At 41.1% G+C, this 13,106-nt stretch overlaps 1 protein-coding gene across 2 annotated transcripts in view; it reads left to right on the forward strand.

Moving 5' to 3' along the window:
- Window positions 1-421: 421 nt before the first annotated feature.
- Window positions 422-13,106, forward strand: part of clmpb (CXADR like membrane protein b) — a 122,471-nt gene continuing 109,786 nt past the window's right edge. Inside the window, exons 1-2 of one of the 2 annotated variants that reach the window (XM_058079245.2) lie at window positions 422-458; window positions 1,138-1,245. The gene's annotated coding sequence lies outside the window, so the exon portion shown is untranslated. The remainder of the gene's footprint in view (window positions 459-1,137; window positions 1,246-13,106) is intronic. The other variant, XM_058079244.2, reaches the window with a different exon arrangement.

Genomic DNA, 13,106 nt, shown 5'->3' on the forward strand with positions numbered 1-13,106 from the left:
AAAACACTAAAACCATAAAAATTGAATTGATAGTGTCAAAATATTACTTGAATCACCCGCCCCCCCCAAAAAACCCAGCCACACATCACTCTGCCCTCCTCAAAGAAGCCCCAGCAACTCCTTAATAGATTTCTCAATCTGCCCAGAATGTCCCACTATAGCCCATAGGTTGGTCTTCCAAACACATCTAATAATTTAACTCTTCACAAACTGGATTTCAACAATGTCATTTTATGTGACCCCAATGCTGCTACAACTCTTCATAAAACATTCACGCATAAACATATTTCCCTCCCCTAACCCAAGATTAAATCCTCATGAAACCTACCACCCCTCCCTCATCCCCAGTACATGGTATGGTCTGATGATGACATCACCAAACCAATAAAACTCAGTGACCCCTTGGCGGCTCCTCCCCAAACATTCCTGCAGGTGACTCCATTGGTAAATGTCCACAGGTAAGATGAATTCTCTACACCTGTTCCTAATAAATGAATTGAGCCAGTACTATTATAAATGACGTAAATTTCAATAAACAATGAAATCATGAATATAATAATATAATAAGGGACAAGTGATGAGTTCTAATTAATTCACTTTGTCACACTAACCTATTAAGCTAGTTAGCAGCAGGAAAGAACCGGTGTGGCAACGGATTATTGGTGGATAGAATGGACATGTGACCTGAAGAAAACAGGAAGAGCTCTCAGGATCGGATTTCTGCCTAACAATTCTACAACTATGCTAAAGCTAAAGCTAGTTCAGACACCCTTTAATGGGTTGGTAAGACTAATACTATGATAGATGAATCCAGCAGCAAATTACAGTATTTAACAGGAGAACACTTGAAGTACCTTAAAGTTTCAGAAATGTACCTTGTTTTAGCAATGTAATTTTAGCAGCGACACCAAATTACTACCTGCCGTCGAGTAGGTGTGTAGATAGCATCAGCTTGTGTGTATGCAAATAGCTCACAATTACCTGTAATCATGAAGAGTGAGATTTTGATTACAGCAACCGGTTTACCATTACAGTGTTTGGATGCAGGACTCCTGCTTCGAGAATCAGCATTTCTGAAATAAATTAACCTGGAGTATGTCGTAGTCACTTTATATTCTCCAAGTGTTTTCCTTGCAGTGCCCGAGGACATTATCTGCCTGCCCGGTTAGAAGTATCCATCTGTGTATGCAGTATCCCATCTGTGATGAAACAATCATTTACTTTCCTCCTTGACCGCTAATCAAGGTAGGTGGCCACCTGCATTGTGGCTTTGTCTGACAATGAAATGATGCAACCTTAAACACATGAAGAAAAATCTGTTTTTGAATCAGTCAAGAATGAATATATTGTTCCACAAGATTTTGCAGATAAAAACTGCTTTGTGTGGGGAGTGATAGATGCTAATCTTTGTCCAATAGTACAGGCATTTATTGTATTTATGGAGATTCTTCTGCTTCTGTATTAGGAGTTATGCTGAGATGACAAAAATGTTTTAAGGGCAGTTCTTTGAATGTCAGCAGCGTGCCAACATGGAGAGGGCACACTTAATCAAATTTTCGTCCTAAAGTCATAGTTCCACAGACTGAGCATTATGACCTTTTCTTAAATTGAACTGACTAATCCAGCCGCGCTGCTGCATCATTCAGCACTTTCAGACAAGACAACTCGTGCACTGCAGGAGGAAGCGGCCTGGCTATACATTATTGACGAGTCCCAAACACAGCATTGTCTTATACTTTTAAGTTCCTCCCGGCTTTAGGTCCCATTTAACAATCATAACAAGCGATCCAAGCAAGCACCCCTGTTCCTTTGCTGCTTCATCCATACTCCATCGATGGACAGTAGACAATGCAAATATGATTAATTTGCTGGGACGTCATTAGAATGCACAAGTGTACCTAATGTTGTGGCCAGTGAGTTCAGGATGCTTCGCAAAGTCATCAAACAATTCACTTTTTGCTACATAAGTAGCCGCTACTAGGAATGGACAACTTTTGTTATACACTACCGCTCAAAAGTTTGGGATCACTTGCAAATGTATTTTTCAACTTTAAGGTCTAAAAAAACACATTTTCATGCATTTCACAAACATTTTTTTCCATTTCACAAGCATTTTTATCCATGTCAAACAATTAAAATTAATCAGATGATTTTCAAAGCACGAGCTACATTTTTGCATAGAGGCCTACTATCAACAACTGTGGTCCTCTGCATCAATCTCCTAGTATGGCTGCTAATCCAAGTTCATCATTTTATAAGGCTAATAGATTATTAGAAAAGCCATCTAAAAATCTAAACTAAAACAAAACTAAAATCTCTTACCATGCTGTTAACTACTCCCTTCAGAGAGCAGCATAAACCGGGTCTAACAAGGACAGAAAAATGATGCACAACTGTGCAAGAAGACAAATATCTTCGTCACCTGGCAGCTGCACTAAATAGTACCCATCAAACACCAGTGTCAATATCAACAGTCAAGCAGCGACTTCAGGACTTCTGACTTATGGCAAGATTGCCAAGAAAAAGCCATATCTCAGACTGGCCAAAAAAATTTCCAAGTGATCCCAAACTTTTGAGCGGTAGTGTACGCAGTATAGGGATCTTACCTCTAAGTTAGTTTATCTTTAATCAGCATAATGAAGATGAAAGTTGCATCATGTGTAGCTTGAGATGTCGATTCACCACTTAATCTTTGCCGCAGGGAACAGTGAATCAGGAACGGAGCTTAATTTCAGGTGATTGATGTCATATGACATCTACAAAATGATGTTTCTGCCATGGACCCAAGCTACCATTACGATCGACCGGTAGCTTGTGATCTGGGTCATGGGCACACTTGCTTTAACCTATGAACCAGCAACATGATTTTATTTGTTTATGCTTTCATGGTTCACCACGTTTGTTGCATTTTTCTGCATTTTTACTTCATTGCAAAATATGTTGAGAAGGTTGCCTGAAAAGTAAAACAGGAACTTTATTCTTGTGCATTCTGGGTCTTAATCAGTAAAAAATGGTAAAATTCAATTTTGTTTTTGGAGGTGATTTTAATGATGCATAGCAATCTTACAAAGTTGAAGTTAATAGGGCCACAAGTACCCACAGCATATTGTATGTACAGTAAATTTTACAGTTAAGACAAATAAATTGAGGTTAGCATTATCCTCTGAATGTCACTTAGCATCGTTTGCCATTCATTGCTGTTCGTTTCCCATAATGAACCGCAGCTCCCCAGTACCTGCAGCACTCTTGTAGCCCCAGAATATCATGCAACCTTTAACTAAAGTATATCCAGGTTTCTTCCAACTACCAGCTACTTCATTAAGTACTGCGGTAGAAAAAAAATTAATGCGAAGTCTACATTAATGATAAAAACAAACCTACCTTAAGAGTTCAGTGTTGATGTTGAGGCGCATCTGTTCATAGTTCTATCCCTGTTGGGAACCCATGTCCTGCCTGAGAAAAAGTAACGAGATGTTGTCATGCAAGCTTGTATTTTCCTCTCACCAGTACACCACAGATAAACTCACGAAATCAACAGTGCGTCGTCTGACATGTTTGTACACCTGCACGTGACCAACTAGCAACCAGCCAGTGTGTAGTCCTGAAAGTGGATTCTGTTTGTCGGGAAGTGAAGTTCTAAGCCCTGTGGAGGGACCAGACCGGAGCCTTGTGGCGGTTCCACAAAAGGGGAGCTTTATTTTTAGCGGTCGAACAACAGGAAGGAGAAAAGGAGGCCAATTCTACCTGGCAAGATATGCAAGAGTGATGACATCGGCTCAGTGGAGTGTAAACCGAGCATGGTGAGGGGTTGTTATGGTTTGATACGTTGTATGCCATCAGGGAGGCGGGGCGGAGGCGGTTTAAGAGTATATAGTATGTGAAGGAAGGAGGCACTGAAGGACGCAGGAAGCTCAGTTTGCAGTTCGGATATGGGCATTCCATATTGTTGTGAAGCATTGTTAATTGTGAAAAGGAGGAACATAAAATGTCCATTGACAGTTTGAAGTACACAGTTCATGTTTAGTCCACATGTTCTACCTCGAAGATCACATTTTAATATTTCTAAACACAGGTGACTCCCTCAGATAAACCAATCAGAGTAAAGTAGTATAGTCAACAAAAGCCAGCGGTAAACAGCAAAGATTTACATTTATATGCCTCGCATCCTGCATTACGCCATCATGTCTCACCATTATGTTTGAATGTGTAATAAGAATATGACCTTTTCCTGACTTGGCACTCGCATGCACAAGATTGTTGTGCGGAATACTTGCATATCAAAGAACATTAATATACAATAGGCAGCCTGTTCAAAGCTGGTGGCGAGTGTATGGGGACTACATTGTGCATGAGCTGAGTTTACATGTACAGCATGTTGTCAAACCGAGCAGCGTTGTTACATGGAAACCAATGGCGTCAATACATGAATATTGCTCCTACACACATACATAACTCATTAACAATTGATATGACACCATCAAAGAGGTATTAATTTAACATTAGGTGTGTTTCTATGCAGTAAAACATATTACAGTGTGAATGTAGTTTTCCTTTTTCCAAACTCCTCTATTTTGTTTACCTTTTGATTTCATATCCACCCTGCAAGGCTTTTTTTGATATGAGTGTCCGAGGCCGGAAGCTCTCATTAGCAAGTGACCCGCTTACTGAAATCTCTTAAGTTTGGCTCGGCATGTGGTTGGGGGTACTGCAAAGTGAAGATACGGCTCATGCTTCTCAGCAATTCGTTCAGGTATCCGAAAGCGTCTCATGACAGGCGGCATATATTGCCCCTGCGGGGGGTTTTGTGGCTTTGTTGTGTTTTTTTTTCATCTGTCTCTTTTTTTCGGTGACTGCTTGTAAGAAATCTCTGCATTCACTTGCATGTGAAATACCGTATGTGCTTTTTCATTTATCATCCACAGTATCACCACATTGACACTGCCATGCACACACATTTGTCACAATTCTGTTCATATTAGATGCAGCAACTCACAAGGAATCAACACACTGAACATGCTACACTATCACAGAGGACATGCATCACGTTTGTTGGCGGAGGAATGTAACGGTACACCATAATCATGGTTTGGTACATACGTACCTCAATTTGTTCACTTTGTGTATCATAAGAGAAGCTTCCACAAGCTTTTGTGTCAACGTAATGATGAAACATAAAAACTGCCCAGGTAATTTAAAAGTAAAATTAAAAACATTAAAAAGGACTAAATAAAAAAAACTTAAGTTTGTTTCCCAGTTTTCTCCCACATTCCAAAAACATGTTTGGTTCCTGTTGTCAAGGAAGGACATGCACAGCAGGAACTCCGACTTTGCTACCAGAGTTTTTGTTGGGAAACTTCACAACCATTACTCGTGTCAGCACCTCTAATTACTCTGCTGAGAACCCCATGACAACTTTCAAAACAAGCGAGGCTGCTCCTAGACTGACCTCCATAACATCTCGGAACCTTTGTGGGAACATCAAGTGGTGAGAGACAATATTCAATATAACAGCCAACATTAAATATCAAAGATGGTCGTAAAGGCAAGCGGACGAGCAAACAGATGGACTGTGTTGACACACGGCGTTGGCTCGCAACCGCAATGCCTCGATCAAAGGGGAAGGGTTCACCCCACGGACAAACTAGTGAACCTACCAGTCCAAATACTTCGGATCGAGGTCTACCTGTGCGCTCATGTAGCTCGGGCCGAAGCACTCCGGACACAATTCTAAACACGGAGAAAGCCATTCAAGATCCACCGCCGAATTCCGCTGAAAGCAATCCCAACCGACTGATGGTGCAGCAACTAACGGAGGAGATTAGCTCACAAGAGTTGCGATTGAGGCTGCTCTATGCTTCTACCATATCTAACTTATTGTGCGGATATATGGGGCAATAACTATAAAAGCTAAAAATAACCAATTGCCTAAAAATGTCATCCAACACTTCTTTACAAGAGAGGAGAAATATCTCATGGAAGAACTAAATTTGAAACACTTGTATGCTCGGACAACGTTAAAAAGCCATAGCATTTCAGTATGTGGAATCAAACCATGGAATGGATTGAGTAAGGACCTCAAACAATGCACAACGATGAGCTAATTCAAGAAACAATACAAGCAGTTGATGTTTGCTAAATACAAGGATGAAGAGTCTTGAACCAGTCATGATGTGCTATATATGTATATCACTATATTGACAGTTACTATGGTACCAATTATGTCATTGTGTAATAATATCACATATAAAATAAATCGAAATATCCGATTATTTTTCAATATATATTTATTATTTAATATTTCAGGTACCGTTTGCACCCAAACTTGATGTGTTCGCTCATTTTTCCGCGTTAGTTCTTGGCATTCACCATTCGAATCTAGTCTGTTTCTAGCCCCATTTTGTTGCCTGACCTGCAGTGACTGTAAAAAAAAATATATAAAAATCCATCCATGAAGACGTGAAGTAGCAGACCGTGGTAAACGTGGCGTCATGCATACAGTATGCTTGCTTATCCAAGGCAACGCTGCAGGGGAAGGCCATCGGCTCCTCATTAGAGCAGAGATTGTGATATGGATTGGGATCTGCATTAATTAGCATGCAGTGTTTCAATTCCTCACCTGTCAGGATTTTTTTCCACACAGGTATGTACTTATCGTAAATGAATGTCTGTGTATGACATTCATTAGCAGTTTAATGGTATTGGGTGTAATTACAGGAAATGACAGGGTGGTGATCGCATACTGTTCTGGTGACAAAGGCTACATCTGGTCTCTAATGAAGATCTTCTCAGGTAGAACAGCTTAGTCTGACAAAGGTGAAGCGTGGGACTTAAAAAAAAATCAAGAATTAAATGACACAAACAGTTTAGATTCATAGTATGATGAAAGTAGTTTCATAATGGCAGCATAAATCACAGACCACAATGAGCTAATTAAAACAATATCTGATACCAAGTCTTCCTTTTTCTTAAATAACGCTGCTGGCATCAGGGAGTGTGACTGAAATGCAAATCAGATTTGATTTCTAACTCCTGTGTTCCTGTTTTCGGGTCTTATAGAGGAGTTATTTTTGAGGCAAATATGGGTCACAAGTGTTATTTTTAAACATCAGCCCCCTTTAGCCAGCATCTGAGCCAACAAGAAAGCCAAGCAGCCTTTAAGGAGATTTGCTTTACTTTGCAATGTCTCTTAACCCGACTTCCTCCCTCAGATGTCAAACAAAATCCTAGATGGACACGAGTTATTGTGTCTGGCACAAAGTGCTTGATGATGCACGGCGTGACTAACCCTCCCTCGCGGCATATTGAGGGGAAAGTGTCTCACTCGGAAGCTCTCGTGGCACCACACATCGTCCAGGCGACAGGCTTTAATTAGTTTCAAGGTCCTGTGTTACAATCTTTAGTGTATCTATATTTGGAAGCCTGAAACACTTCTCATATTTGTTCCGGAGCTGAACTCGGTCATTAGTGTGGCTCTGGTGACTGACCGCATCTTAGCAAGGGGAGAAATGATATGCGAGTAATGGCTTTCAACGCGTGAATCAAGATGACTTTGCCACTTGACCCCTTTTCTATTATGAAGTTTGACACGGCCACTATTCAATATTCTCATACTTGGCCTTTCAAATATCCAATTACATATATATAATTATTTACTGAATTATGACATGGGCACTTGCGATTTAGATCTTTGCAGATTAACTATTGATATTCTAAGGGAGTGTTCCATCCATCCATCCAAACATCTTCTACTGTTTATTCGACGCAGAAAATCCCAGGCTTCCCTCTCCCTGATCACTTTGTCCAGTGTCCAGAGTCCAGCTCCTGCCAGCGGATCCCTAGGCATTCCCAGACATGGTCTTTCCAACATGTCCTGGGTCTCCCCCTTGGCCTTCTACTCTCCGGGCCATCTCAGGACTTCTGGTCAAATGCCCAAGCCACCTCATCTCACTCCTCCCAATGCAAAGGAGCAGCGGCTGTACTGGAAGTTTCTCCCAGAAATGGTGTTTCTCACCGTATCTCAGAGGGGATGGTACCCACAATCTTGTCCTTTCAGTCACTACCCAAAGCTCGTGAGGGTAGGACCGTAGATTGACTGGTAAATTCTCATCCGGGTTGCTTCACCCTTGGTTACAAACCAAACTCTGTTAGAGTTTCAGCAATTTATGTCCTTTTTCTGTGAAATATTACAGCCATTTTTCAACCCATGGACATCACCAAAATCTGAGTTTCCTAATTATGTGATGCTTTAACAGGCTTTCCCTGCAGCCACCTTCACTCTGCTTGTTTGTGGATCATTCATTCATTCATTTTCTACCGCTTATCCTCACGAGGGTCGCGGGGGGTGCTGGAGCCTATCCCAGCTGTCTTCGGGCGAGAGGCGGGGTACACCCTGGACTGGTGGCCAGCCAATCACAGGGCACATATAGACAAATATTGCCTTTTAAACTTGTCTTCAAGAAGTAAAAAGCATGTTCTATTAGCCTAAAGAGTGTTCCATCCAGTGTTACATAGTACATGTTATAAACTTTTTCCACGAATGTCGTCTATGTGGTGAGGCTATTGGGCCCGCTGGCTGCCAGTTGAATAACTGCCGTAAAGCATCTTTCCATTGCTAACTACCTTTTTGTGTAAAACTCAAGACGTAGTTGTAATTTTTCTGCAGGTCTCAGGAGACAGCATGTTGGTAATATGAGAATATAAAGGCTATACTTTTACAGTATTGTTGCTACATGATGCCACAATGACATAACAAGCCCTCCTGCTGTTGTTGTCACATCCAGTCATGCAATAGCGCTCCATGTTGGAGAGGCTTTGCAAAGGAAAAGGGTGTCCCACTTGTAAACACTCTGTTTCACTTTGCATCCAAATTACTCCTTCACAATGTTTTCTTTTGAAATGGCTTTTCCCATTGGCGAGGCAAACAGGAAATTAGAAACCGTATCACTGGCGGTATTTGTCTTCAATTGCGTTCCCCAAACTCATCTGTTGTGCTTGAATGATGCCCCCCACCCCCCGAACCCACTTGCATCTGAGAAGCCCATTTGTCTGAGTACCTCCCATTTTTTGCACTGGCAGAACTTCTCATCATTTTTTTTTCTTCTGTCACATTTTGAGTAATTTTGCTCGCTGAATCACAGGGGGAAAAAAAACCTCTCAGTTCAAGGAGCATCACTCAGGTCAGGCCAGAAAACATTGGTCCTCTTCAAGCACAGCTCTCATGTTTATCATGTTCTGATATTTTCCCCAGGACAAAAAAAACCCACACACTATTCATTCCAAACAGCAAGTGACAGAAGATATTCCGCCACAGCAGCCAGATATGTAAAAATCTCCTGGAATGGGTTTCCACATGCACGATGCCAGTGATCTGCAAGTATAATGACTCTGGCAAGCAAAGGGCTTATCCTAAGTAAGGGAAGTATTTAATGAATTCAAAAGTTCTACGTGCTATTGCACCATTGTGGCCACAATCATCCATCATTTATTGGATGTTTCCCTTCCTTGCAGAGACTTGATCTGCGATAGTGGTCACACTTTCATATTGGTGTACTGTAATTACAGAACAATGACGGCCGCATATTAAAAAGTTAAAGGATGTGGGGGGCCATTTTCAATTTTATAAAAAGGCTAATCTAGTTGGCATGTAAATTGCTGTATTTTGCAGATTATAAATCACACTTTTTTCATGGTTTGACTGGTCCTGCAACTTATACTCTGGTGCGATTTGTACAGTATACAGTGGGTCCCCCTCCCCCACACTGACAGCCACAAGAGGGCGCTCTGGCTTGTGTGCCACTATATGCTCCTTCTATCACACCTGTGCTACTGAAAATGTGACTTGTAATTCAGTTTGACTATTTGTTTTTTTTTCTTCATTTTGCATTTTTTGGCTAGTGTGACTTAAACTTGGGAGTGACTAGTCCGGAAAATACAGTACTCAGCATGGACAGTACAACAGTTGCACAAGTGCTAAGTGAGGCCCTGACATCGCAGATTTAGAGGAAAGGAAGGAATTTTCATGTTTAAAATTACCTACAAAGGCTAAAACCAATCCAAGATATGCTAATAAGTTATATGCTGTATAATACAGCTTCTTGGCAGAGATGTGGATACTGAGGTTCTCATTGGGAGTGACCAGGATGGATAGGATCAGGAAGGAGTACATCAGAGTGACATTACATGTTAGAGGCCTTGGAGATAAAGTCAGAGAGGCCAGATTGAGATGGTTGGGACATGTCCAGAAGAGAGATAGTGAATATATTGGTAGAAGGATGCTGCCAGGTAGGAGGCGTAGAGGAGGACCAAAGAGGATGTTTATGGATGTAGTGAAGGAGGGCATGAGGGTAGTTGGTGTGAGAGAGACTGGTGCAGAAGACAGGGTTGGATGGAGGAGATTGATTTGCTGTGGGGACCCCTGAAGGGGAAAAGCTCAAAGAGAAAGGAGTATCAACACTCAAAGCTTTTCTTGCTTTTTTCTTCTTTGTATTGATCATTACTGTTGTTTCTAGTAGTTGTGTTGTTTAATTGGTATATTATTATTTAGTGCTAGGGGGGCCAATAAAAAAAAAAAAGGCATCCAGGTTGTACTTTGGACACCCTTACCCTAAAGTCAACATCATGCCAAACCTCATTTCAGCAAGCATGGTAGGCTTAACTCGACCAATCTTTTGATGTTTTTTGTAACTTGTATTCCTGCGGAAGGACACTCTTCCACTGTGATTATTTTACACTGGTTACCTTATTAACACTTGCATGACAGTTATTGACAATCGACTACATTGTGTTGACCGCAGACGTTCCACTCTAATTATTCAGCCCAGCAATTAGAAGAGAATTAATTGCCAGATGCTTTCCTCTCAAATCCTCCCTTCGGTGACTTGCGTTCAACAAGGAGCTTTTTCTATCATGTCCGGAAAGGATTCTTGTTTGCTGTGTGGACAAGCGTGCAATATATCACCATGCCATCTTTTTGCCCGGCGCCTCCACACCATGTACTCCATTCCTGTCTGTTGGAGCTCATTAAACATGGCTAAGGGACTCGGTGAAGTGAGCGGCGTGTCCTGAGGAGGAAGCTTGTCTTCCATAAGAATTACCATAACCTAGCGCCAACTACCCTCCAGGCATGTTGCTGTGTGTGTCTCCCTCTTGCTCTCTGCGCAATGTTTGCAGTGGCCCTTAGGCATGTGTGTATGTGTGTATATTTGCTATTATTAGGAATGGAACTGCTGGAAGGTATAGAAAATGCCAGGAAGGGCAGCTATTTATAACAGCTGGTATTGGCCCTTGAGCCTTCATTTTGACTCCCTCTTTCTCTCCATTGACCAAGGGTTGTCTATGTTTATTCGTTGTTTTTGTTTGTTTTGCTTTTGTTTTTTGTGTGCCATGTCCTGTGAACATTTTTATTTTAACCTAGATTGTTTTATATGAAAAAGAAAATATTTAATTTGTAATTCATTATTAGTTAGTAGTAGTAGTTTTAGTCGAACAAAACACTGTGATGGCCATAGGTTTATAAGAGGGCTGAAAGTGAGTGGCATAGCAAATTTTTACCTTCTGCTGAATTTGTAGCAAAGATACTACCGCAATACTGCAGGAACAGAGTTCGCACAGAGTCCTCACAGATCAGGCTTTTATTTCCCTGTGTCTTTTAGACAGAACATGACAATGTCTTTCAACACAACAAGGCCGGGGGTGTCTGTCATTGTCTCGGGAATTGTGAAAAAAACATCCTTCTATGGCGCCATTTATGCAGAACAGGGTCTTTAAGTTGAGACCAACTGTAATCTTGCAAAACTCTGTTCATCCCCACACATTTTTAATTCTCCAGACCATAATTCTGGAGTATTGGCTGCACAGGTGTATAAGCAGCACATCATAAAATGACCTATTGTGGTGCACATGAGTCGGTGAGGACTTAGCAGCTTTTTGTTTGACAGAAGCAATGAAAAAAATCAAACCATTGAAAATTGCAGGAGGCCATTACTCACTGTAACAGGCTTACTCAAGCTTTCATCTTACGAACAGCATTAAACTCATCACACAGCAACTTAACATTTCAAAAGTACCTACAGGAATTATACATGTCATGTACCAATACGAGTTTAAAATAACAAACAGCTATTTCAGCATCTACCCATATTACTGCCAGAAGAGCAGTTCATTGCTCATCAAGCAACAAAGAGTAGATGCTGCGTATACCAGAGGGACCAAGAGGAGCCCAGAGGGAGGCTGACATCATTGCAGCGCCTAAATGTGTTGCTGAGAGACAATGCCTTCTCGGAAAAAGTATATATTTTTATTTTTTTACTTAAAATTTGTATTGGTACATGTTAATTTCTGAGATATACTTTTGCCATGTTAAGTTGCTGTGTGGTGAATTTAGTGTTTGTCTCATTAAGATGACATCTTGAGTCAAACTGTTATGTTGTTATACTGTTCTATATGATCTTCTGTGATTTCCAATGGGTTGACAAGCTCAAGCTTGTGATTGGCTCCTGCCAAAGAAAACTCTACCATCCAAATCAGTCTCTTATATCAGATGTGATGAAATGATTAGTATATTATCATGAAAATATATCTCGGTTGCATTGCCAGAAGAATAACACCCTTGTGTTTGTGTCAGCCATCAACAGAAAATAAATGGACTGCATAGCCGAGGCTGTCAAATAGTTTCTTGCATGAGCGATGCGAAGCTTCTTTCATACAGTCAGTGATGTAGTCCTTGCTGACATTGCGGTGCTAATGCAGATGAGAGAAGTGCATCCACCTCTCTTCCTCAATGCGAGTGCCACAAGCATTACAGGCAGTTGCCGCCCTCTCTCTCTCTCTCTCGCTCTCTCACCCTCCTTCCATTAAAAAAAATCAGTCTTGACGCGTTTCTCCTTTTTTTAGTCTTCGACCCCTGACTTTTCCTTCTGCAAAGGCTGATTATCTAGCGCTATCTCTTTAAAAAAATCACCTTATTAGAAAATATCTTGATTGCTTTGATGGGATTACTTGTAGGACATTTGACGAGAACAATGCGCCTTCATGATGGCAGCCTATTATCCAATAACCAATTTGGGAGCTGTCACTCTGCAAACAATGAAAACTGTTAGGGGGGGACT

Source organism: Doryrhamphus excisus, linkage group LG8, assembly GCF_037039965.1.
Source record: "Doryrhamphus excisus strain RoL-2023G ecotype Guam linkage group LG8, RoL_Dexc_Guam_v1.1, whole genome shotgun sequence".
Lineage (NCBI taxonomy): Eukaryota > Metazoa > Chordata > Actinopteri > Syngnathiformes > Syngnathidae > Doryrhamphus > Doryrhamphus excisus.